Source organism: Pleurodeles waltl, chromosome 2_2 (assembly GCF_031143425.1).
Source record: "Pleurodeles waltl isolate 20211129_DDA chromosome 2_2, aPleWal1.hap1.20221129, whole genome shotgun sequence".
Taxonomy (NCBI): Eukaryota; Metazoa; Chordata; class Amphibia; order Caudata; family Salamandridae; genus Pleurodeles; species Pleurodeles waltl.
The window spans coordinates 1,077,909,744-1,077,934,995 of NC_090439.1; positions in this window are offsets into that span (position 1 = coordinate 1,077,909,744).

A 25,252-nucleotide genomic window follows, 5' to 3' on the forward strand; every position below is an offset into this window, starting at 1 on the left:
ATGGCAAAAGCAAAGCACAGTGCCTACAAAACGGCCACCAGCCACATGCCCACTATGAGCAAAGGCATGAAATACAAAGAACACATGCAGGCATATGACAAAAGCAATGCAAACTGACTACAAAATGACCACCGGCCCCATGATCACCAAGGGCAAAGACATGGACATAAAATAACCCAAGCAGGGATATGGCTAAAGCAAAGCACACTGACTACAGAATGGCCACATTGCCATCAGTGGCAAAGGCATGGACTACAAAGAACACATGCAGGCCTATGGCAAAAGCAAAGCACAGTGATTACGAAATGGCCTCTGACCATATGGCTACCAATGGCACAGGCATGGACAACCAAGAACACATTCAGTCATACTGAAAAAGCAAATCACACTGACTACAAAATAACCATCAGCCACATGGTCACGAAGGGCAGAAGAATGAACAACAAAGAACACATGCAGGCCTATGGCAAAAGCAAAGCAAACTAGCTACAAAATGGCATGGACAACAAAGAAAGAACATATGCAGGTCTATGGCAAAAGCAAAGCACACTGACTACTAAATGGACACTGGCCACTTGTGTTTCAAGAAAAAAGGCATGGACAACAAAAATCACATGCAGGCCTATGGCATAAGCAAAGCACACCGACTATAAGATGGGCGCTGACAACATGGCCACCATGGGAAAAGGCATGGACAAAAAATAACTCATTCAGTCTTATGGAAAAAGCCAATCACATTGACTACAAAATGGCTGCTGACCACATGGCCCCCAAGGGCAAAAGCATGGACAGAAAAGAACCCATGCAGTCCTATGGAAAAAACCAATCACACTGATAATAAAATGGTCACTGGCCACATGGCCACCAAGAGCAAAGTCATAGGCTGCACACAACACATGCAGGCATATGGCAAAAGCAAAGCACACTGACTACAAAATGGCCTCAGGCCATATGGCCTCCTAGGGCAAACGCATGGACAACAATGAACACATATGTAAAATGTTGGAAAGTGGATTATTAGTAAGGGCAGGTAAGTACCAACACTTAGCAATGAGCTACTAACCTCCACTTAGGTCCAGTTAGGTCTCAATAAATTAAACCCAGCGCAACCCTTGATAGCTTGGCAATGAGCGACAAGGCTTAAATTAGGAGACTAGTGGGTAAAGCATTTAAAAATCACAAAACAGTAACTGAGTAAAATACAAAACACAATAGAAATCCTACAACAATTTATAAAAATAGATTATATCTTTAAAATGACACCAAAATGAATACAATTGGATAAGGGGAAACAGAGGTAAGAGTTTTTAAAGAATTAGTGCTTTTTAGCACCTAGAAACAAAAAGTGCCCATCTGGTTGCAACTCGACCGGGGCAAAGTCAAAGTTTAAGGCCGACGGTGATGGAGCCTTACTTGGGTACAGCAAGGGAGAGGCCTCGGTCAAAAGTTTATCTTCGGACTTAGTTTTTTCTTGAAGATTTTCTTCAGTGGGACGAAGTTGCCACTCCGATCCGACCTCTCTGGAGCCCTACCTCAGATACGCATCGCGGAAGCCCTCAGTGAAGATTTCTATGTTCGATGTTAGATGATTTTTCGAGATGAAAATCCTTTGACCGGTCCAAACCTGAATCTTGATCTGACATCCTTGGAGCCTTCTTTGGATACACTCGGTGGGAGGTCCCGGACAACTTTCTTCGCTCTGACTTAGTCACTTTTTCAGAGATTTGTCTTCAGCGGGACAAACCTGCAAGTCAGGCCAGATCGCGCTTGAGGCAAGCTGGCTAGAGTTGCTGCAGCAGGTCGGTCCCTCTATGAAGCTTTTTCCAAAAAGTTCTCCAATCTTCTCCAAACTTCTCGATCTTCTTCCAGAAGGCCTTTTAAGGTTCTTTTGGAGTCCACAGCTCACCCCAAGTTTATCTTCGGACTTAGTCGTTTTCTTGAAGATTTTCTTCAGTGGGACGAAGTTGCCACTCTGATCCGACATCCCTGGAGCCCTTCCTCAGATATGCATTGCGGAAGCCCTCGGTGAAGATTACTACGCTCGGACTTAGATCATTTTTCGAGATGAAAATCCTTTGACCGGTCCAAACCTGAATCTTGATCTGCTGTCATTGGAGCCCTCTTCGGATACACTGGGTGGGAGGTCCCAGACAACTTTCTGCCTTCTGACTTAGTCACTTTTTCATAGATTTTTCTTCAGCGGGATGAACCTGCAAGTCAGGCCGGGTTGCGGTTGAGGCAAGCCGGCTAGAGTTGCTGCAGTGGGTTGATCCCTCTATGGAGCTTTTTCCAAAAAGTTCTCCAATCTTCTCCAAACATCTGGATCTTCTTCCAGAAGGCCTTTTAAGGTTCTTTTGGAGTCCACAGTTCACCCCAAGGATCCAGAAGCTCTGAGTTGCTCCTTGTGGGTTGGGACTACAACTCCCAGAATGCACCTAGCTCAAACTCCAAAGTGGCACCTGGACAGTTGTCAGCTGGTCAGTTTCTTCAGGGTTTGAGACAGGGGAGTCTGGTGAGCAATTTTTCACCTGTAGCAAACAGGGAGTCCCTTCTTGAACCAGTTGAAGCCAGGCATAGTCTTTCTTGTGGTGGAGCCCAAGTGTGCAGCTGGTGCAGTCCTTCAGATTGCAGTGTCCAGGTGCAGTCCTTCTTCTCCTGATGTTCTTCCTTGTAGGAATCTGGTAGGGATCTGAGGTGGGGTTGTAGCTCTGCCATATATATCCTTGCTCCTGGGTGAAAAACATGGGGGTCCTGGTTCTCCAGTCAGATGCAGGGTCCTTCCCCCTGTGATGACCACTTCCTGGGAAGTGTGGCATAAATCAATCCCAGGGAGCAACATTCTTAAAAAATCCATCAGGGCTGAAACTGATTTTTGGAGGTTACAGCTGGCTGAGCCCAACCTCTGGTGTGGCTGAAAAACCTAAACACGCCCCTCTCCTGCCCTCTCCTAATCTAATCAAGAGGACACCTAATTGTCTGAGGTTGCAGGGTGTGAGGTAGGCGCTGGGTTGCTCCAAATATCCTTCCCTGCCTTTGAAGACCAGTTTGGCAGCCCTCCCCTCTTCCTGCTTCCCCATCTGCTGAGGTAGTACTCCTCCCCAAGGCACATCCTTTGTGTTCAGCCCAGGCCACTTCACACCTCATCAAGGCAACCTGGCCAAACTCTTTACCTGAACTAGTTACATTAAATCCAACGTTGTGGGATTTATTGTAACAATTAATTGGATACCAAACTCGAGGTATCTGACATTTAAGGGGACTTTGTTAATTAAAATAAAGTCTCCCCATTTTAGCCTATGGAGGCCATTCACTACAGTGAGGGAAAAAGGAATTTGGCTGTTTTACCTCACCAGGGCTTATTAATCTATTTTTATAAAGTCCCTGCTTGTAGTTACATGGCACTGAACCCCAGGGGCACATAGGGCACACCTTATGGGTGACATATGAAAAAATGAGTTAGTTAGTGTCTTTTGAAGTACTTTTAATTCCAAAGTCAAATTTACATTTCACTTTAATGTAAAAGCAGCCAGCAAGGCAGGCCTGCTTTTAAAATGACCCTGGGCACCTCAGCAGTGCACCTATGGGTGCACCACCTATGCTGGGGTCCCTTGGCCTACATGCCCTTCCATTTACTAGGGACATGAAGGTAGGTTGACATGGCCAATTATAATTAGCCTAATTGTCATATTTATTTTATACAAAGCACAGGCCCTGGGACTGGTTAGCAGTACCCAGGGCACCATTGGAGTCAGGACAACACCAGCAAAAAGTGAAAAATGGTGTCAAAAAGTTAGGGGGCCTCTGCACTCAACCCTGTTTTCTCAAACAGGCTTATAGAAAATGCAAATCACACAAAATGGCCAACAACTACATGCCCATTAAGAGCAAAAGCATGGACAGCAAAGAACACATACTGGCCTATGGCAAAAGCAAAGCAAAATCACTGCAAAATGTCCATCGGCCCAATGGCCACAAAGGGCAAAGGCATGGACAACAAAGAACACTTGCAGGCCAATGGCAAAAGCAAAGCACAATAACTACAAAATGGCAGCCGACCATACAGCTACCAAGGGTAAAGGCATGTGCAACAAAGAACACATGCAGGTCTATGGCAAAAAGCACACTGAGAACACAAAACAAAATGGCAACCCTGCCACATGGCATGGAGAACAAATTCAAACTGCCTATCGAATGCAAACACACGCACTGTAGTCATACAAAAGAAATGGCCACTTGACCAGCAAAGAAAGGAGGCATGGCACAAAAAGATGAAAACACAACAATTAATTTAGCAATGCCAAAAATTTAAATTATCTGTCAACTTTAAAAATTCACCAACCACAAACCTCTCAAGACATCAAAAATTACCCCACTAAAATACTTGAACACTTTGCAGGAAAATGTAAATTACAAAAAAACAAATTTTGCATTTCATTAGAAGCCATCCATAAATAGATGTTTAAGAAAACATAATACCACATAAACAGGTGTTTAATATATACCCTTTGCCTGGTAATAATAGCTTTAATGGTAGACTAACCCTATAGATAAAATGAGCAAAATTATAATGAAAAATTTCCAAACAGCACAGATGAAAATAGAGAACAAGTATTTTAAAAGTTTTAAAACCAGGCCCCCAGACTTACCAAATGTGTGCAAAAGCAAACTTTTTCCTTTAGAAAAGCCCTTAAAAAATTAAAATTTTTATTGCAAAATAGGCCCCTACTGCAACTTTCAGGCACTCCACAATCAAATAAGACTGTGTCAAAGTTGAAAAAATGTCCAATTGCAACAGATCATGGTTGAATACTAAAAGAGGATTGGGCCCGGTCGGTGCTCACATTTAGACTTGGAAGACATTTTGAAAATAAAGTTCTGAGAAGGTAAATTGGGGCTATAGGTTGTGTCCGGGAAGAGAGCACCATCGTTGAGGAGCCTTGGGTCGAAGCTGCACTGAAGGTATCTACATTCGGACTCCCCAACGGCCCCATTACAACTTTCCTACTAGGCTGACCGATGGAAACCAAGGTTTCCACTGGTCAGCCCAGAGAGAAAGGTGAGGCAGCATTGTTCCTGGCTCATAATTGAGCCAGCGGCAATGCTGCTGCATGCAGGGTGCAGCAGCATCTTTGAACTGCGCACTGTCTGCACGGAAGGCAGTGAACATTTCAAGGGTGCAGGGCGGGGGTCCCTTGCACTGCCCATGACATGGGTATGAGCAGTGCAGGGGCCTCCCTGTGGCCCCCTGCACTTGCTCTCCATCAGCCTAATCATGGTGGTAAAACCACCATGAAAAAGCTGGTGGAGAACAACGCTGTAAACAGCCGTCAGCCAGTCAGGATCTTGGATCCTGGTGGAGATGGTGGTGGGTTGGGGTCATTAGTTGTTTGGTGGATGGAAGCATCTGTCTGCCAAACTCCTGATGATGAGACCGCAGCAGTGCTGATGGTTTCGACACCGGCCGCATTACAACTTTCCTACTGGGCTGACCAGCAGAAACTAAGGTTTCCGCAGGTCAGCCCAGTTGGAAAGGTGCAGCAGCATTGTTCCCGGCTCATAATTGAGCCAATGTCAATGCTGCAGCATGCAGGGTGCACCAGCAGTCCACACAAGTCTTTCCCATATGTGTCTTTTGCTTGCAGCAAATGTTTGAGGCAGAAGAATAAGTGCTGGTGCTCAGCACCAGAAACAACAAGCACAAATTAAGCACTGCTCCTAGGTAAGGTAAAGCAGCACTACAGAGTGCAGAGCAGGTAACAGCAACAGGTAGTCCTCTGAAAGTGTATCTGACGGTCCTAATTTTATACCTGGTGCCCCTTTCACTGGAAGCTTTAGAAAGTGTCTTTGAAATGCATGGAATTTCCCAACTCCCCTGCCCTGGCTCTGAACTGGCTGCAGGGACAATGAGGAAGTGATAAGTCCTTTGTGTGAAGGTAGAGCACCACCTATTCAGTTGCAAGTGGTGCTGTGCTGCACTCTGCCTCCTCTAGACATGCCAGCAGATGGCCCATTCAGGTACATCTAATCCTGCTATTGTGTGATTGTTTGGGAGGAATTCACAGTCTATTTGTCAGTTACACCCAGTCATGTGACCCAAAACAGGCTACATGCACAAAAGTACTAAGGGTAAGAAAATGTCAACTTTATGAAAGTGGCATTTTCAAAATTGTAACTAAAAATCCTATCTTACCATTAAAGAGCATATTTCATTGCAGTATCATAGGTATTAAACATGAAATCTCTAACTGGTCCAAATCTAAAATTAGCACTCATTAAATGTAGTATGGTAACCTTATGCTATTCTGTGGGATCGGGAGGTCTCACTGTAGTGAAAAATGAATTTAGGAGTTTTTGACCACTAGGACATCTAAAACGTAAAAGATGTGTTGAATCAGTCTGTTTGTGTAGTCAATCTCTCCTTGTAAAATGCTTTGAGTCTAGACTTTTTAATGAAACTATAAAATTTATGTTTTTGTGTCCAATGTGTCTTTTCAATGTGGGGGCACAAATGTTAAAGCTTTTCTCAAGAGTGATACTTTAATGTAATTTATTACAAGGAATCTTATTGGTTGTCACCTGTAATACATCTGGCGGCAGATTATCCCCATTTCCAGGGTTGTGATCTGGCTCTTCAACATGGCTTCTGCTTCAATCTGGAATTATGGACTGTGGCCACCAAATCTCCTATTATCTTCAGCATTACAGCAGCTTGAACCCCTCTCTATCTATCAGGGACACCCCCAGAGGTGGGCGCCCCATGGGAAGTGAAGCTTGTCCACTCCAACTATAGGACTCCCCAGCCAAGCCCTTCATCAGTGGATCCCCTGGGACATATAGAGATCACCCGAGGAGAGCAAAGGAAGGTGGAGGACTCCTATGGCTGGGCAGGCCCCATATATTGGTTCTTTTGGTCCCCTGGCCTGGGGCCCGCTGCCTGGAGGGCCACTTCACCTGGGGCTGGTCTGGCACCCCGGATGAGAGAGGCTGCACCTGGAGGTGGGCCCCTGTACTCTGACCGTTGTTCCACTGACTTGACAGGAGCTGTGGCGGCCCTGGTGCTCATCGGCACTTGTGGAGGACTCCTCGCATTGCCAGATATGAAGCACTGCACCTCCATGCCCCAGTTAAAGATCAACCCGTAAAGTGGAACATTTGCCTGGTGGCCTAGCTTTGCTGCTGCCTGGCTCCCGGCCCCTCTCTCTACCCTGCTTGGATAGGGAACCTACTTGGTGCACTGTTTGGGAGCTACTTCTCCCTGATCACTGTTGGCCTCCCTGTTGCCTGTGGGGCTGCTCATGCTGCCCTATCCCTCCCTAAAGGGATTGTTTGGTGGGTAGGCTGGCCCCTCTTTCTCAGAACACTTACCGACTGGCTAAGGGGCCTGCCCTGTATGCCTCTGTTTCCTCTTGGAGTGGGAGTTCAGCATGCAGGCCAAGGCTGGCTCAAGGAGCTTGAAACTGGTGCCGAGGGGTGCACAATACCAGCAAGGACACTGCTGCCTTCAATGCAAACCTCAACCACATACCTAGCCAGGACAGAGACCCTGCCAGGGCCTCCTCTGACCTGGATAAGATTGATGTAATCCCGGCAGCCATCAAGACCCCGTGCCGCAGCCTGGAGAGGTGGGTGGACACAACCACCATAGATATCAACCTTCTTCATCAGGCCCACCAAAAATTGGTTGAACAGGATACCCCTATTGAGCGCAGACCTTCAGGCCCATACCTCAGGTCTTCAGAAGCAGATGTGGGCCTCAAGGATCAAGTACAGTTTTTGGAGGCATGGTTGAGGATGTGGAAGGTCAAGCACGAAACATCATTATCAACGTAAGTAGTCTCCCTGAGGACAGTGAGGGCCTAAGCATGGCCATCTACGTGGAGGGGTGGTTTAGTGCACTGATCCCCACAGAGGAACTCACTCTGTTCTTTTCCATCGAGAGGGCCAATCGGATCCAGACCCGTCAACCCCCACTGAGGGCCTCTCTAGGCTCTTTGTTGCCAAAATGCTTCATTTAATGGACAGAGGTGCTGTTCTCGAGATGGCCCACCTGTCCACACCACTTCTGAGGGAGAATCTGCATATCCTAAAGGACTTTGATTTCTTCAGCTGGGATTACCTCTTTGCAGCTCTGCAGAAGTTCAATCTTGGGCCTTACATTACTAAGCTTATCCAGCTTCTCTATACCTCCCCCATGGCTAGAACCTGTTTTGGGGGGTGATATCAGGACCCTTCGTGGTCAGGCATAGCACCGGACTGGGTTGCGCTCTTTCACCCTTGCTATTTGCCATTGCCATGGAGTCATTAGCCTCCCAGGCGAGGGTGCAGGGTCTGGGTTTAATGTGGCCTCCCTATATGCAGACTAAGTCCTGCTTTATTTGTGAGATGTGGACTCTGGCCTTTCCATGGCTGCATTGTTAGCCAGCTACTATTAGTCTGTTGGGATAAGTCATGTTTGTTCCCATTGGTGCTGGTGCTGCAACCCAGGGCTATTGATCTGGGGGGGGGGTAAGCTGGAGCCTGTCACTGTCCATTAAATGGTTATTAAGGTGTACCACGTGAGCCTAGATAGACCTTCTAGAGGGTACGTGATGGCAACTGTTGCCTAAATACACTTAACCTTTCCCTTCTGGACATCGCTCCCCTTGTTGGTATCAGGCAGAGTGGTGATCTCAAAGATGATCATCCTCCCTCCTTCATCATTTTTTTAACCTCTCCCTTTCTCCCCTCATTCCTTGTTTCGGAAATTGCATGCCCTGCTGGGTAATCTCTTCTTGCACAGGTGATGCAGGCGGCTGGCTATTTCAAATCGCCTAACTTCGAACATTATTATCTAGCAGCCGAAATTACATTTACCTGTTGATGGGCTGCTATTTAGAGAACACAAGGACGATTGACTTCCCATTGTGAGAGTGCTCCTCCTTCACCTCCTCCACTCCCAGGCATCAGTTTCCCCCTGACTTACCTCTTCTCCAGAGGGTTGTTCTGATATGCCTTAAACACACTCTTTGACTTACTAAGCATGTGCCTCCATATGCCTCTTCTGTTCCCATCTTTAGGCTCACTCTGCGGGGGGGCCACCTCACCAGTTGCTGCCTCTGCAGGTGAGAGGAGGCTGGAATTACTTGTATGGGAGAACTTCATGCTGATGGGCAGCTACTGCTGTCCTGGTGGCACTGTATGCCCTTCCCAAGGGCCAGTCTTCCTTTACGATGCCCTCCTGGTTTGCTGGAGGATACATGCCCATCAACCTCTGTAAACACTTCACACTATGGGTGGTGGTCATACCCCAGCCAATGTCAGCGGAGAGGAGGTGCCAGCAATATCCAGTCACCCAACTGAAGAGGCCCACAGTGCTGACAGTAACTCAGGTCTTCAGGATCTGGATGACCAACCTGGCCCATCAGGGACCTCTGTACAGCCAGTTACCCAGGACCAGTCACACACCACCACAGAGCCTCCCCCATCAGGAAACACCACCACAGCACCCACCCAGAGTACCCACACCTCTGTCCCAGGACACGTCAATCAGCAGTGTGTCCACGTCTACAGGGACACCAGGCCACACCTCACACCCAAGACAATCAGGGACCTGGGGTCAGTGGTAGTGGGCACACGGTTTAGGGGACAGAGGCACAGGCCACCAGGGAAACTGGAAGGACTGCTGTGCACCAGGGAGAGGACTGGGCCAGGGAACTGACTTTCCAGGAGGCACTTGCAGAGATCCTGGGAGCCTATCAACATTCCCAGGACACGGTGAGCCAGATCCTGGACAATATGCAGGAGAGCAGGCGGCTACAGGAGGGACAGTACCACAGGATCAGGGAGGACTTGCAGGCCATCAAAAACACCATGATCTCCATAGCAGGGGTGCTGGCAGACATGGCCAACATTATGAGGGAGGCAGTCACACAACAGCGAACCCCTGTCACTAGTCAGACATCTGAACAGCCTTCCCCCTCTGCTACCGCTAGTGGCTAGGAGGCCCCACCACAGGGCTCAAAGGCCCCAAGCACCCCTCCCCCTGCAGAAGGAGAACCACGCCGCAAAGATTCCCTGCGATCCAGACAGAAGCCAGAGACACTTGCCAAGACCCCACCAAGAAATGAGACTCTCCTGATTGTTACCCTTGTGTCCCCTCAATCACCCTGTCCACCTTGAACTGCCATTGCTCCCCTTCCTATGTCCCCTGGGACAATGCACCTGTTCTACAAACAGACTGGAACAATACCCTGTACTTTCCTCCATCATCCACTCATCCCCTTGCACTTGCCCCTCTATATTTTAGCACTTCAATGAACACCCTTGGAAAAAAAAGAAGTTTGGAGTATGTCATTATTAGAAATGGGGTCTTTGGATGGCAGTCACGTTACCCCCTGTCCAAGCAAGGACCCTCACTCTATTCAGGGTAAAAGAGAATCACCCTCAGCTAACCCCTGCTTACCCCCTTGGTAGCTTGGCACGAGCAGTAGGCTTAACTTCAGAGTGCTAGGTGTAAAGTATTTGTACCAACACACACAGTAACTTAATGAAAACACTACAAAATGACACAACACAGGTTTAGAAAAATAGAGAATATTTATCAGAACATAACAAGACCAAAACGACAAAAATCCACAACACATAAGTCAAGTTATCAATTAAAAAGCAAAAAGAGTCTTCATGTAGTTTTAAACACACACTAACACTGTTAGCATGAAAATGTACCTTGGCTGCATCAAAAAATAACCCTGCACAGACAAGTGTGCGTAAAAAAGGGCTTGCGATGCGTTGATTTCACTCACGAGTGAGACCTTACGCGTTTCTCCATTTGTCAGGTTGGGGCGCTGCGTTCCTTCTCTCTGCAGGAGAGCGATTCGTAAATCTGGTCAGCACTCATGGGTCCTGGCAGGACTTGCGTTGTTTTTACACGCCCAGCGGTACTTGCTTCAGAAATCGTGCCGCACGATGATCCAAAAACCACGCAGCGCGGGTTGCGATCTCCCAGTCTCCGTCAGTGATGCTGCACGTCCTTTCTCCGGCTCCGTGCGTCGATTCTTCAGTCACCTTGCACGCGAGCATCGATTTTCAGCTGCGAAGCCGGCGGCGTGTCGATTTTTCAGCCGCAGATCAGAGTTGAGTCGATCTTTTCCCCGCACGGCGATCTGTGCATGGATTTCTTCATCTTAGGCTGATAGTCTCTCCTTTTAGGGTCCCAGGAACTGGATGGGCACCACTTGGCAGAGTAGGAGTCTCTCCAGAGACTCCAGGTGCTGGCACAGAGAAGTCTTTGCTGTCTCTGAGGCCTCAAACGACAGGAGGCAAGCTCTAAATTAAGCCCTTGGAGATCGCCACAAAATGGAAGGGACACAAAGTCCAGTCTTTGCCCTCTTACTCTGGCAGAAGCAGCAACTGCAGGATAGCTCCACAAAGCAGTCACAGGCAGGGCAGCTCTTCTTCCTCAGCTCTTCAGCTCTTCTCCAGGCAGAGGTTCCTCTTAGTTTCCAGAAGTGTTCTAAAGTCTGTGGTTTTGGGTGCCCTTCTTACACCCAATTTCTCCTTTGAAGTAGGCCTACTTCAAAGCAAAGTCTATCCTGAATGTGAAATCCTGCCTTGCCCAGGCCAGGCCCTAGACACTCACAAGGGGGTTGGAGACTACATTGTGTGAGGGCAGGCACAGCCCTTTCAGGTGTGAGTGACCACTCCTCCCCTCCCTCCTAGCACAGATGGCTCATCAGGAAATTCAGACTACATCCCAGCTCCCTTTGTGTCACTGTCTAGGGTGAGGTGCAACCAGCCCAACTGTCAAACTGACCTACACAGGGAATCCACAAACAGGCAGAGTCACAGAAATGGTATACGCTTTCTAAAAGTGGCATTTTCAAGCACACAATCTTAAAATCAACTTTATTAAAAGATGTATTTTTAAATTGTGAGCTCAGAGACCCCAAACTCCACATGTCCATCCGCTCCCAAAGGGAATCTACACTTTAATCAGATTTAAAGGTAGCCCCTATGTTAAACTATGAGAGGGACAGGCCTTGCAGCAGTGAAAAATGAATTTAGCCATATTTCACTGTCAGGACATGTAAAACATATTACTATATGTCCTACCTTAACCATACACTGTACCCTGCCCTTGGGGCTACCTAGGGACTACCTTAGGGGTGCCTTATATGGAAGAAAAGGGAAGGTTCAGGCCTGGCAAGTGGGTACACTTGCCAAGTTAAATTTACAGTTAAAACTGCACACACAGACACTGCAGTGGCAGGTCTGAGACATGATTACAGAGCTACTTATGTGGGTGGCACAACCAGTGCTGCAGGCCCACTAGTAGCATTTGATTTACAGGCCCTGGGCACCTCTAGTGCACTGTACTAAGGATTTACTAATAAATCCAATATGCCAATTATGGATAAACCAAATACATGCACATTTTGTAAAAAGAGCACTTGCACTTTAGCACTGGTTAACAGTAGTAAAGTGCCCAGAGTAAGAAAAACAGCACACATCCACAACCTGGGAAACAGAGGCAAAAAGTTAAGGGAGACCACGCCAAGGATGAAAAGTCTAACAGTCATGTTTTTCAATTATGTATTCATTGAAACAGGTACAAACATTGCAATTCAACTGTACAGAAAATGAGCATAGATTAATGCCCTGTAGCTGGCTGCACCTGAAATATTGAGGGACAACATTTAGCCACACACTATCCCATATGGCCCACACCATACACCAACATCTACTGGGTGGGAACCAGGGCTCACCTATTAGCCACGCCTTGTGCCTCTGTAGTTGGGCCATCACATTTGGGATGCTGCTATTCCTCAGGACAAAGGCATCATGCACCGACCCAGGATACTTAGCATTGACGTGGGAGATGTACTAGTCCGCCAAGCACCCAATCTCTACATTCATAGAGTGGATACTCTTCCAATTTCTGAACACTAGTTCATTCTGACGGGGGGGACAAATGCATTATGTGTTCCATCAATCACCCCAATTATGTTGGGGATATGTCCCATTGCATAGAACTTGGTCTTCACTGTGGCCAAATCTTCAACCTGGGGAAAAACAATGTAGTTGCACATGTGCTTAATCAGGGCAGACAACACTCTAGTCAGCACTATTGCGAACATTGGCTGTGACATTCCTGCTGCCAAGCCCACTGTCTCTTGGAAAGAACCAGTTGCCAGGAAATGTAGCACTGATAGAACTTACACAAGAGGGGGGATCCCAGTAGGGTGACGGAAAACAGATATCAGGTCAGGCTCCAAATGGGCACACAGCTCAGTCAATGTGGCCCTGTCAAGTCTATAGGTGAGTATTATATGCCTGTCCTCCAGTGCTGCCAGATCCACCAGGGGTCAATACACTGGGGTATGTCTCCATCTCCTATTCATCCGCAGTGGTAGGAGCAAAAGAGTGAGGAGACGGTCACAAACTGAACAATGGAGCTACAACAGAACTTTGCATGCCGTTAACTTGTAATGGGTCAGTGTGATTTGTCCAGTATCTCCTAATTTCACCAGTGATGGAGCAATTTTCCAAGGCCTGCCCCACCCTGAAATGGCGTCTGCCTGTCCTGTGTGGAGGGACAGGTGGAAGTGAGATAATTCCGCTAACGTTGTGCGCCATTGCGGGAGGCGGTCGGGAACCGCCCTGCCATTCCTCATTGGTTAACATTGTGCCCTATGGGTCACAGTCGCCAATGGTGATGTACGCCGGCAGTGACAGTATGCACCGCCACGGACGTGACTGCCATTTTCTATCTGATCCCTCACTTGCTACCTGATCTTCCACAGGAGAAGACCTACACTGCATGTGCTGCTGTGACCTGTGTCTGGAGCCTACCATGGCTCGTGTGACTGAGGAAAGGGCCCAGGCCGTCACTTCGGAGAAGTTGGAGAGACTGGTGGATGGGGTCTTACCCCAGTACGGACCGCTGTATGGGCCTCCAGACCAACAGGTGAGTACACTGTGGGCACGATGCATGTGGCAGGAATGTATGGAGTACTGTGTGTGAAGGCCTCATGTAAGGGAGGTGGGTGGATATCCTCTGGGTGGCGTACAGGTTGTGTGCTGGGCCATGTGTGTGTAAATGGTGATGTGAAGGGGAATGGTAGGCAATAAGTGTAACAGGCAGGACTGTTTGTCTCATTCTATTTTCCTGTGTGTATTGCCTCTGCAGGTCAGCGCCCATCAAAAGAAGAGTATATGGCATGCCATCGCCGAGGAGGTGTAGACCCCGGGGGTCTATGGCAGGTGGAGCACCCACTGTTGCAAACGGTGGGAGGATCTGAGACGTTGGGCACGGAAGACGGCGGAGGCCCAGCTGGGGATGGCCTCCCAATGAGGAAAGGGTGTCCGTCGAACCCTGATCCCCCTGATGGCCCGCATACTAGTGGTGGCCTATCCAGAGCTGGATGGGTGCTTGTGGGCATCACAGCAACCACAAGGGGGTGAGTACAGAGCCCATCATTACAACTTACGCATGGTAGGGTGGTATCCGGGTGGGGGATGTGTGTCAGTGGGTACCCCTTGGCCAGGCCTGACATTGCAGTGTAGGTCCCCTGGTGGTTAGGCTTCTGAAAGAATAATCCTGCTGCCTAGCTCGTCGGCATCCACAACTGGTCAGGGCTACGTGGGTCCCAGGTGTACTGCATTTTGCAGCATGTGCCCCTCCCTATGCCTTGGTGGCAAGCTATTTCTCTGCTAGTGCTGTGGTATATGGAGTAGGCCTGTTCCCTGTGTGTGAGGGTGCTGTGTACACCAACAGTGGTGTTGGTGCAGCCATTGTCCCAGTGTATCCTTTGTCTCTTCCCCCCTTTTTGTTTTGTCATCCTTTCCTCATGTGCATTAGCATTAACTGGCGGAGGAGCAGAGGCACCGGCAACGGAGGGAGCTGCATCCCACAGGACCTAGGAGGCAGAGTCCACCGATGCTGAGGGCACCAGTGGGACGGAGGGCGAGGGGAGCACCACGGCAGGGACAGTTCTGACACAGATACCTCCTCCGATGGAAGCTCCCTGGTAGTGGTGGGCACTTCTGTGACCACCCCAGCTACAGGTACATCCGCCACCCCGTACCAGCACCGCCCTCCCAGCAGCCCCTCATCGAGTTGTCCATGCCCGTTCACCCAGGAGGGTGAGCATCTCCTTTGCCTCAGACACCTCAGGCTCTGCCCAAATTAGCCCTGCTGCCCTGAGTAGGATATCTCTGTAGGGCAGTCAACCATTGTGAATGCCATCCAGGGGCTGGCAGCCCAGATGCAACATACTAATGCATTCCTGGAGGGCATTCACACTGGATTGGCAGCCTAACAGAGATCGATTCAGGGCCTGGCCTCCTCTCTGATGGCAGCCATTGCCCCTGTTTCTACCCACCCCCCTCCAACTTCCTCTTCCCAGTCCCATTCTCCTCAACCCCAACCCATCCCAAGAACACAGCCAGACTAGCATGCACACAAGACAACACACAAGAGTGGTACTGGCAAACACAAGCACCACACTCCATCCCACAGGCACTCACACAAACACCATCCAGATGCAGACAAACCAATATCCACTATTTCCACTGTCTCCCCCTCCTCCTCCTCCTCCTTCACCTCCCTCCCAGTTCCATCTACACTCACACCTGCATGCGCTACATCATCATCCACTACCAGCATCATCACCACACCAAGTAGAACACACAGCTCACTGGCAGAAACCTCCACAACAGCCATGCACAAGTCCCCTGTGTCCTCTGTCTCTGTGTCTGTCCCCCCCTCCTAAAGTACACAAACACAAGCACTCAGACACCCAACAGCCATCCACCTCACAACACCATGCAGGCCATGCACCTGCACCCAAAAGCAGCAGACAGACACCTCCAACAACCACTCTCTCTTCCTCCACTCTCATTCTTTCTCCCTCTTCCCACCCAATGTCCCTAAAAAACCGTTACTATCCACCATTGACCTCTTCCCTCCCCCTCCCCCCATGCTGCATGTATGGGCAGGGTAGGAAGAACCCAGACAAGCACATTAGCCAAACAGTCCACAGGCCCAGTCGTGGTGGAAAAGGATCCAGGCCACATGTCCTGATGGTGGAGGAACCTGCACCAGGCAGCTGCAAGGGAAAGGACCCTTCCCCAGCTGCCAGAAAGACCAAGGAGCCTGCCCCAGCAGGCAAGAAGGGAAAGGAGCCTGCCCCAGCTGCAAGGAAGACAAATAAGCCTGCACCTGCAGGCAGGAAGACCAAGAGGCCTGGGTCAGGAACTGTGACTGAGTCCCCACCACCAGCCATGATTGTGCAGCTGTCCGAGGTTGCAGGGAATGGGCAGGAGCCTCCCCCCCAGCAGCACTACCACCAATGAGCAGCCGTCCAAGGTTGCAGGGGATGTGCAGGAGCCTCCCCCCACAAGCAGCACCACCACCACTGAGCAGCCAGCACCGCCTGCGGACGGTATGTAATCTTGCATCCATGGCCTGCTGTGTGGCCTGCCCCCTGCAAATCCAGTGGGTATGACACCCACCTGAGAGACTGTGACCTTGCATTCCCCAAGATCAAGAGCACAGGGCATGATGCCCCCTCCAGAACCAGTGGGCAAGACACACACATGCCCAACACTCCCCAGGATCAAGAGCTCAGGGCACAATGCCCCCTCCAGAACCAGTGGGTAAGACACGCACATGCCCAACAGTCCCCAGGATCAAGAACACAGGGCATGATGCCCTCCCCAGAACCAGTGGGTAAGACACCCATATGCCCAACACTCCCAAGGATCAAGCACAGGGCACGTTGCCCACTCCAGAACCAGTGGGTGAGACAACCACATGAGAGACTGTGACCTTGCACTCCACAGGACCAAACCCAGGGCACGTTGCCCCCCCCCAGAGCCAGTGGGTGAGACACCCACATGAGAGACTGTAACCTTGCTATCCACAGGACCAAGCACAGGGCATGTTGCCCCCTCCAGAACCTATGGTCTTGTAACATCTCCAGGGTGAGGTGCCCCCTCGTCCCCCTGAGGTGCCTGCCTGTTTACCAGCTGATGCCCCTGCAGTGTTCTCTCCGTTTTGAAGCAGGTGACATGTGTGGCCTTGGACTTTGGCCATGTAGACTACACAAATAGTGGACTGGGCTGTGTCCCTTTTTCTGTACATATGTAAATATCTATTATCTTGCCTAACTCATTTTTCATGCTGTGTTGATCTCATTATATTCACTTTTGCAAATATGTTTTGTCCATGCATTATTCATCCGAGTTACGGGGTAAAATAGTTTTTGTAATGCAGCTGATTGTGTGTATGGTGTTGGGGGGGGGGGGTGTCGTCCGTGTGTGTGTCACTATCGTTTTCCTCCCTCCCTCCTTTGTGTGCTAGGCTTCTGCACTCACCGTCGTCGTCTTTGCCAACGTTGGTGTTCGTGGTGGAGCAGAACGTAGAAGATCATGGGGAAGACATGCAGTTCATTCTCCATGGTGGTGTGGTTGTTCCCTGTGTCTCCAATGGTGAGTCCTTTCCCTTCTGAGCTCAGTTTCCACCAGGCTTTTAACGTCGTTGGTACCGCCCCAGAAAAGGTGACGGTTTGCAGGGTCATAATATGGTGGGCGGAACATTGACTTCCACCTGGCTGTAGAAGGCTACCACCGTGGTGGCTGTTGTTTCCATCCTGGTGGTCAGTGTGGTACATTGGCTGTCTTCGGAGATCTTTCCGCCATGGTCATAATTTGGGGTTAGTTACAGTCAGCCTGTTGGCAGTATTACCACCACTTTAACACCAATCGCCAGGGTTGTAATGAGGGCCAAGGTCTTGCAATTTCAGATGTGCACAATTTTTTACCACGGCAATGTGAATAGCATGCAACAATTCTTTAATTTTCTCACCATTTCTCACTGGTGAACCAGAAGAGGTCATGAAACCTCTCTGTGACCACAACAGGCCAAAGTCATGGACTATCCAAAATTCTAACTGGCTATCCATATAGATGGTAACTTTTAGCTGAGCAGAAACATGGCAAGCTCTTCTAAGGGCTACCAGTTCTGCTACTTGTGCAGAATACACTTCTCGAAGCCAAGACGCTTTCAGTATACCGGAAATTGTGCACACAGCAGATCCTGCTCTCAGTGTCCCTGTATTGTCTTGTAGACAAGAACCATCAACAAAGATAATTTGGTCATTTTCTTCCAACTGGGTGTCTCTAATCTCAGGTCTCGGTTTTGTACACAAGTCAGTTACTTCAAGACAATCATGCTCAATGTCTTCCACTTTTTCAATTGCAACATTTTCATTTGGAAGTAAGTTTGCTGGGTTCAGCACTGTACATCTTTTTAATGACATATTTGGTGACCCTAAAATACTTGTCTCATATCTGGACAATCTTGCACCTGTCAGGTATTGAGTTTTTGTCTTTGTGAGTAGGATTTCAATAGAGTGAGGGACCATGATAGTAAGGGGGTGTCCCATCACAATGCCTTCACACTGTGTTAGGCTCTGTCAACCACTGCGACTACACGCAAAACAGCCTGATAAGGCTGCTGCGACTGGGTCCAAAGTAGCTGACAAATATGCTACTGAGTGGTTTACACCTCCATGGACCTGTGTCAAGACAGACAAAGAACATACATCACGCTTATTACAAAACAGTGTGAAAGATTTTGGGTAATCAGGCACACCCAAAGCCGGAACTTTGCATAAATTCTCTCTTAATTCAGAAAATGCTTTAATGCAAGCCTGGTCTAACATTATGGGATCCGTGACCTCCTTGTGTGTCAGCTTCTGCAAAGGTTTAGAAATGACTGAAAAATTGGGAATCCATTGGTGGCAGTAGCCTACCATCCCTAAGAACATCCTGACATCTCTCTGTGTAGTCAGGGGATTCATCTGCAATATGGTTTTGACCATTTCTCTTGATATTTTCCTTGATCTCTTCTCAATCTGGTGACCCAAGTATTTCACTTCTTTCTGACATTGTTGCAGTTTAAGTGGTGACACTTTATTACCATTCTTTCCCAAATGGTTCAGCAAGGCAATTGTGTCACTCGTCCCTCGTTTTGGATGCAATCAGTAGGTCATCAATGTACTGTACCATGGTCGATTGGAAAGGCAATTCCAACGACTCCAAATTATTTTGCAAGATCTGATTGAATATGTAAGGTGACTCTGAAAACCCTTGAGGAATTCGACACAAACAGTAAACTCGGTCTAAAAATTTGAAACAAAAGAGAAATTGGCTGTCCTCATGAAGAGGTACAGAAAAGAAGGCTTGTGGCAAGTTAATGACAGTGAACAAATCAGCATCACATGGAATTTGAAATATTATCACAGCTAGCTTTGGCACCACAGGGCAACATTTAATCACAATGTCATTTATTTTTCTCAAATCCTGGACAATTCAAACTTTCCCACAGGGCTTTTTCAATCCCATTATCGGTGAATTACATGGGCTGCTCAACACTTCCCCGTTGTTCCACAAATTCTGCAATGATTTGGGCAACCTGTATAAGAACATCTTATGGCATATGGTACTGGGAAACCTAGGGAAAAATCGTATTCGGCTTTACAGAAACTTTAACTGGCTCAACTCCCTTTATCAGACCTATCTCTTTCTTTGTCAGATCCACACTTTCTCTATAACTTTTGCCTGTAAATAAGGGCGTAGCTCCTTCACTGTGAACACTGGAAAGAAGTCAATCAAGGGGTAATCCTCATTTGTGGTCTCACACTTGGTCTTGGGAGCTGGGTCATCCTCATCATCACTATTTGTCTGTATCTCAATTCCATCATTTGAGAAAGTAATCGAGCACCTTATTTTACAGAGCAAGTTTCTTCCCAGTAGGGATACCGGACTTGAATCGCAGACTACAAATTTGTGCAATCCCTGGAAGTTTCCAATTTTAACCTGTACTGGCTCTGTAATTGGGTTGGTCAAATACTCATTTGCAACTCCTACAAGCTGGACTGTCTTCACTTCTTACTGTAGAGCGTGGAGGACCTGTGCCAACCAAAAAGGAAACACTCCTCCTTATCCTAACTCTCACTCACACAGTCATCGTTTTTTCCATTCTCACTGTTTAAAGGTAATAGATGTACATTGTTATTACTTTGGTTGGACCTCTGACCTGTTGAGGAAGCATTACCTGCTGTTGTTACATTGGGGTTTGAGGTATTTGGATTTGTTGTCAAGGTACCATGGGAACCTGCTGTTGCATTGGCTGCAACTCTGTCATTTGTAGACGTGGCATTTACACCAGCTGCATGGGTTGAAATTCTGTATCTGATTCACATTACTTTTAAAATTTGGATTATGACCTCTTATTCTCTGTCCTCTCATGTTTTGAAACAAGTTGATGTCATTAGTTTTCTGAATGACACCTTCCTACACCATCATTGGATACTTCCGCTTCCAATGTCCGACCGCTCTGCAAGCGTGACAAGGCAACACTTTCTTCATTCCCTGCACATCATTCTGAATCACTACAGTACTCATGTCTGGACCACGGTTTACATTACCTCCACGGCCTCTACCTATCATCTGATTTAGAAATACCGGGAGCCATATTTATACTTTTTGACGCAAAACTGCGCTAACGCAGTTTTGCGCCAAAAAAATTAGCGCCGGCTAACGCCATTCTGAAGCGCCATGCGGGCGCCGTATTTATTGAATGGCGTTAGCCGGCGTTAGCCGACCGGCGCTGCCTGGTGTGCGTGAAAAAAAACCACGTACACCAGGCAGCGCCGGCGTAGGGAAAAATGGCGTTTGGGCGTCCAAAAATGGGGCAAGTCAGGCTGAGGCAAAAAAATTGTCTTAACCCGAATTGCGCCATTTTTTTTTTGGTGCCCAGACGCCATTAACATGACTCCTGTCTTAGCAAAGACAGGAGTCATGCCCCCTTGCCCAATGGCCATGCCCAGGGGACTTCTGTCCCCTGGGCATGGTCATTGGGCATAGTGGCATGTAGGGGGGCAGAAATCAGGCCCCCCTATGCCACAAATTTTTTTTTTAAAAAAATACTTACCACAACTTACCTTTTCTTCCCTGGGGTGGGTCCCTCCATCCTTGGGTGTCCTCCTGGGGTGGGCAAGGGTGGCAGGGGGTGTCTCTGGGGGCAGGTGAGGGCACCTCTGGGCTCATTCTGAGCCCACAGGTCCCTTAACGCCTGCCCTGACCCAGGCGTTAAAAAGAGGCGCAAATGCAGGGTTTTTTGCCCCGCCCACTCCCGGGCGTGATTTTTGCCCGGGAGTATAAATACCACGCACATGCCTGGGAGTCATTTTTTAAGACGGGAACGCCTACCTTGCATATCATTAACGCAAGGAAGGTGTTCACGCAAAAAAATGACGCTAACTCCATGAACTTTGGCGCTAGACGCGTCTAACGACAAAGTATAAATATGGAGTTAGTTTTGCGTCGAATTTGCGTCGAAAAAAACAACGCAAATTCGGCACAAACGGAGTATAAATATGCCCCCATGTTTCCCTGCAGCTGTGGTAGCTGTGGAAGACCTCCCTGCATGCCTGTTTGTGCAGCTTTAATCTGCATCGCCTTCTCTTTCATCTTTCTCTACTTCAATTCAATCTCATCACCACAGTATTTGGCATACTGCAACTCCTCATCAATTGGCTTCGCTTGCCAGCAAATCAAATGACTCTTAATCATCTGGCTAATTTCAGGTCTCAATCCTTCCACAAATCAGTACACAAAATGAATCATGTCTTTTGGCTCAATTGGCTCTGTACCACTGTAATGTTTGAATGCCTGCAACAATCACTCATAATACATGTATCAACTCCTTTGCTCCTTGAGCAGTCCTCTCTATTCTCTGCCAGTCAATGTTTTTGGACGAAATTCTCATCTTCAGGAATTCAATCACCTTTTAGTAATATTTCATTACCTCAAGAGACGGCACACCTGTAACCTGATCCCTCTCTGGTTCTTTTGTCGGCCAGTCTATACCCCTCTTACACTCCATCCACAGATCAGCTGGAACTACTATCTCTAATAGAGTGTTCAAGTCCTCCCATAGGCACTTTGCAAGGTTCACAAACCTGTCTGTCTGCTGGTACCATTCCACTGGCTTCTCTCTCAACCTGGTATAATCCTATGTAAAAGACAAAAAGTCACTTCTGTTCCAGCGGACATGAACAAAATTCCCTTCTGAAATCTCTCTCATTGGCAAAGTCTTCACTGGATCCTTGTCCTGCTGCACCTTTTTCAATTATCTCATTTCTTCACCCATCTGCCTTCCCATTTGTCTAATGCTCCCCAAGTCTGGGCACTTTCAAGTAATTCCCTAAGGTGTGCTTTAATTGCGGCAGATCTCATGTGTTCAAAATCTTTAGCCTCAAAATCTAACCTGTAACTCCTTTTCAGAAGTTTTGTTTTCTCTATTTCTATACCGTACTTATCTGTCAAGTTTGCTAACTTTTGGTGCACATTGCGAACTTCCCTTGTAATCTTTGTTCACAGGTATCTGACCTCTGCTTCTGTGTAGGACTGTAACCTGTTCACACCCATAGTTCCCTTAATGAGCTCACCCGCTTCCATTCCTAATCTAGTGTAGTTCAAGCACTCCTCTCCCTTAGGAGCACACTGCGGTGTATTCAGCTGATCTATCCATTCGGTCAATTGCTGGGCAGTCAAACCTAGCAATGAAATGTTGTTAGCCTGGACAGTTGGTACCATTTGTACAACTGTATTCGGGGTCTGCGGTGTCAGTAACTTTACGCTCTGACTCATGATTGACCCTATCACAGTACCCGGTGGAACTCCTAATGGACTAAGGTCTAGCAGTGGTCTAGATCCGTCAAAGGTCTGTCCCACAGGAGAGGCTACTCAGCTATTCACATTACATCCTCCCCTCATTGCATTCTGACTTAAGACTCCCTGTCCATTCACACTATTTTTCTCTTGCGCAACAAAGGGCACAATCGGTCCCATAGTAACAGGTACAGATGCAGCATCTGGGCTTGTTCTAGCACCGAGGGTCTGTGGTTGCGTAGCTCCCATATTCATGCTCATCAGTACAGACATATCTGTCTTGGTCCCTGTTATCAGAGTGTATCTTGGCATTACTTGTGGCTGCACTTGAGGCAGTAAAAGTGGAGTTGGCTCTGTCTGAACCAATATCGGTCTCGGGAAAACCTGTTCGGTATGCACTATTAGATTTGTGGCAGTTTCCACATTGGGCACATCAGGGTAAATTCTTTGGACACTTGGCTATGGCACCTGATTTTGTATTACTAGAGCAGTAGGTACGTTAAGATTGCTCTGCATTGGGCTCTGTGTTACGCTAGGATTAACCTGCCCCGGACTCGCTGTTGCATTAACCTGTGTCGGAGCTGAAGGATCAGCACTGGTACTCAGACCACTCTCATGTGCTGCATATGGTGGTTGACGACTTCTCAGTAACTGCAAAATTAACTCATCATCTCCTGATTCTTCCTCCACTGTCAAGGATTTTCTAGCCTCCCTACTCTCGGAAGGGCTCCTATTTATTTTTCTGGAAGCTTTTCTCCTCTCTCTCTGGCTGTCCTGTGTAATCGCTGGAAACAACTTAATCTCCTGTAAAGTCTTGGTTCTCCAAAACTTCTGGGCATGGTCCCATTTAGCCTCTGCTAGTGTCTTTTCTGCCTTTCTCATTCTCCTTTAAAATTTCTGTTGCTGTCTGGCTACTAACTCCCAGATTGCGAATGCCTCAAATTGTGCTGGTCTCGGAGGGGGTCTCAGGTCATACAACACCCTCCTCAGATTCTCTAAACTCCTCAGATTAAATATTCAATTAGCAGGAAATGCTAGGCTCCCATCTTTCTCTGTCACCTTGCACCATTGCTTCAGCTAAAGACATGGCACAAGCGCCATTTTCTTCGAATACAATGTAAGCTTGTTTACCTTCTGGCGGTGCAATTTCCCCTATACTCGTTGTAATGTACGTATCTCCCCTTAAAGCACTCTTTAAATTTAAAGCTTTGAAAAATGTCATTTTTCTGACCTTTTTGTTTTTCAAATTCAAATCAGGAAGTGACTTTTAAGCCCAGAATTCTCTTCACCCACCTTCTCAACCAATTGCGCTTCATGGACAGCTGCCAATCCGTAGGCGACGCTTCTCACTAACCAATCTATCCCAGTGCGGCTCCAATGATGTCACACTCACACGTAGTCTTGCGGCTTGTCCTCCCAAACTCAATTTCACACTAAACGAATGCAAAATATTGCGAGCACTAACCAAAATCAAAACCCAGTTTGTCGGTTTACTACATGTAGGGTAACACAATCTCTTCAGAGACTTTAAGGATTTTTCACTGATAGCGTTTCGCTCTAGCAGCTAGTCCTTCTTTCTCAGCTTCCCTGATTCTCAAGCTAAATTTGACCTGCAAATTTTACTCTCAACTGATCAGTGCATCTGTCCTGGTGTACACAGGACTCACCAGATCTCAGTCCAGAAATTACTTCAGTCACTTTGACTCACACTCTGACTTGTCGACCACGCCGATCGACCTATTAAAACTGACAAATTACAACAAAAAAACAATATTTCATACACTTTTCAATATACTCCAGAGTCTTGGACCACACAGGGTCCGTACATCAACAGCCACATGGACAATGTTTTAGCACAAAGCGCCACACACATGTGAAGTTCAACGACTTCCCTACTCTCATACTGCATGCATGCACACTCCTTCTACAACCCCAACTACAACATTTGGAGTACGCAAACTCCCTAAACCCTCATCAACATCACAATTCATCTGCAATTTGCATAAGCAGTGCAAGCCCAAAACCTACTTTATTCACAATATCACTAGAACATTGAGAACATTCTGAAATAACCATTGGCTAGCTCCAAGATTCTTGGAAAGTCATCTCAGGACTTAGTGGCACATTTTCTCTCCAATTTGTATTGTTGAAAAACCAAATCCAAATATCAGTGATGATGAGTGTGAGAAAACAGGGCTGATTGCAGAGGCCCCATGACTTTTTGCCCCCATTTTCCTCTTTTTGCTGGTGTTTTCCTGACTTTGATGGTGCCCTGGGTACTGCTAACCAGTCCCAGGGCCTGTGCTCTGTGTAAAATGGATATGCAAATTAGGCTAATTATAATTGGCTAAGTTAACCTACCTATAAGTCCCTAGTATATGGTAGGGCATGTAGGTTTAGGGACCACAGCATAGGTGGTGCACACCTAGGTGCACTGCTGAGGTGCCCAGTGTCATTTTAAAAGCAAGCCTGCCTTGCTGGCTGCTTTTAAATTAAAGTTATATGCAAATTCGACTTTGGAATTAAAGGT